Genomic DNA, 2,500 nt, shown 5'->3' on the forward strand with positions numbered 1-2,500 from the left:
TCCGAGCGCGTCCGAGCGAGTCCGTCCCGGCCCCGGGGTGTCCCCCTGCGGCTCTGGGGGCCGTGGGTCCCCGCTGGAGGAAGCCGCTGGGCGCTGGACACCCGCCGTCCGTCCCGCCTGGCCAGGCCTGGCCTGGGTGGCCGCGGGGGGATTCGGGGCGGTCCCGCGAGCCGGCGCCCGGGCGCAGGGGGTCCGAGCGAGTCCGTCCCGGGCCCGGGGCCTCCCCCTGCGGCTTTGGGGGCCGTGGGTCCCCGCTGGCGGAAGCCGCTGGGCGCTGGACACCCGCCGTCCGTCCCGCCTGGCCAGGCCTGGCCTGGGTGGCCGCGGGGCGGGGGGATTCGGGGCGGTCCTGCGGGCCGGCGGCCGGGAGGGTCCGGGCCAGTCCGCCCCATGCCCGGGGTCTCCCCCAGCGGCTTCGGTGGGTCCTCCGCGGAGGAAGCCGGGTGGGGAGCCGGACCCCAGGCGCCCAGACCCGCGACCTGCGGCCGCGACCTCCGACTCGGCAGGAGCGACGAGGGGCTTTCCGGCCCGTCCCCCCCCTCTCCTTCCTCCCCAGAAAAGGAGAGAGAGCTGGCTCGGACCGGGAAAAGCTGCCTACGGCACCTGGGATTCCCAGGCGGTCACCCATCCAAGTACTAGCCAGGCCCGGGACGGTTTACCTTCCGAGATCGGACGGGATCGGGGGCGTTCGGTCCGGTATGGCCGTAGGCACCCGGCCCCCGCGCCTCCTCGCCCGCTTTCCCCTGCCGACGCCCGGGCCTGCCGCACGGTGAGCCCCGGTCGGACTGCCCCCCTGCGGCAGGGCCCCCGTCTCTCGCGGGCCCGGTCCTTTTTTCCTTCTCGAGCTCCGGGGCCCGGGCTGGCCGCCAGAGCCCCTCCGCCCGCCCGCCCTCCCCGGCGTCGGGGAAAATATTGTCCCGGACATCCAGTGCGCCCTGATCCTGTCAGCCGGGGGGGGGGGTGGGTGGGTGGGGGGCAGTCCCTCGCTGCGGCCGGGGAGGGTGAGCCCAGGGCGGCTTGCCTGCCGTCCGAGTCCCCTCTCGGCCACCAGGTCAACCCCGAGCCGAAAGGGCTGAAAATTTTTCAGAGTCCCCTCCCGGGCACCAGGTCAACCCATGGAATCGAACGGGTTCGCCTGCTGGCCGGTTCGCTTCCCGGCCACCAGGTCAACCCGTAGGTTTGAACGGGCACGCCCGGTGGCCGCTTTCCCGTCCGGTCACCAGGTCAACCCGGATCTCCCTCCTTCCCTGGGCGCCCCCTCCTCGGAGGCGTCAGGTTCCATTTTCTTTTTCCCCCCAGACTTCCAGGGGCCCGATCCAGTCGGCCGGGAGGCAGTCCCTCGCTGCGGCCGGGGTGGGTGAGGCCAGGGCGGCTTGCCTGCCGTCCGAGTCCCCTCTCGGCCACCAGGTCAACCCCGAGCCGAAAGGGCTGAACATTTTTCAGAGTCCCCTCCCGGGCACCAGGTCAACCCGTGGAATCGAACGGGTTCACCTGCTGGCCGGTTCGCTTCCCGGCCACCAGGTCAACCCGTAGGTTGCCGACGGGGCTAGCCAGTGGCCGGTTTGCTTTCCGGCCGCCAGGTCAACCCCTAGGTTTGAACGGGCACGCCCGGTGGCCGCTTTCCCGTCCGGTCACCAGGTCGACCCGGATCTCCCTCCTTCCCTGGGCGCCCCCTCCTCGGAGGCGTCAGGTTCCATTCTTTTTTCCAGACTTCCAGGGGCCCGATCCAGTCGGCCGGGAGGCAGTCCCTCGCTGCGGCCGGGGAGGGTGAGCCCAGGGCGGCCTGGTCCATGTCTCTAGTGGGCCCGATCCTTTTTTGGGGTGTTTTTTTTTTTTTTTTCCGAGCTCCGGGGCCCGGCCCGCCCGGGCAGCCCTCCTCGGAGGCGTGAGGCGGATTTCCCCCCCCCCCCCCAGACTTCCAGGGGCCCGATCCTGTCGGCCGGGAGGATGTCCCTCGCTGCGGCCGGGGAGGGTGAGCCCAGGGCGGCCTGCTTGGCGGCCGGGTCCATGTCTCTAGTGGGCCCGATCCTTTTCTTCCCTTTTCCGGCTCCGGGGCCCGGGGTGGCCGGGTAGCCCTCCGCGGTGGCGTCGGCAATTTTTTTTAAAAAATCAGACTTCCGTGGGCCCGATCCTGACGGCCGGGAGGCAGTACCTCGCTGCGTCCGGGGACGGTGAGACGCTCGGCCACCGGGTCAACCCGGAGGAAGCGGGCTGGGGGGAAAAAAAAAAAAAAAAAAAAAGTTTTCCAAGTCTGAAAAATTTTCAAAGTCCCCTCCCGGCCACCGGGTCAACCCCTTTGGAGCGAATGGGTTGACCTGACGGCCGGTCGTCTCGCGGATGTCCGGAAGGGGTCGCCCAACGCCGTCTCGGCCGACCGAGGGAACCACGAGGTGGCGCCCGGTTCCAGTTTCGTACCGCCGAAGGCGGGGCTTTGGCTTTTTCGACCCGTCTTTCGAGGACTGTGTGCGGAGATTTGTGAGGACAGGTTTTTCAGAGCCTG

At 70.0% G+C, this 2,500-nt stretch overlaps 1 non-coding gene across 1 annotated transcript; it reads right to left on the reverse strand.

The window, feature by feature from the left end:
- Positions 1 to 591: 591 nt before the first annotated feature.
- Positions 592 to 710, reverse strand: LOC128823947 (5S ribosomal RNA). The gene has a single exon (XR_008442179.1). It is a non-coding gene; the product is annotated as a 5S ribosomal RNA (ribosomal RNA).
- Positions 711 to 2,500: the final 1,790 nt, after the last annotated feature.

Source organism: Malaclemys terrapin, chromosome 15, assembly GCF_027887155.1.
Source record: "Malaclemys terrapin pileata isolate rMalTer1 chromosome 15, rMalTer1.hap1, whole genome shotgun sequence".
In the NCBI taxonomy this organism is placed as follows: Eukaryota; Metazoa; Chordata; order Testudines; family Emydidae; genus Malaclemys; species Malaclemys terrapin.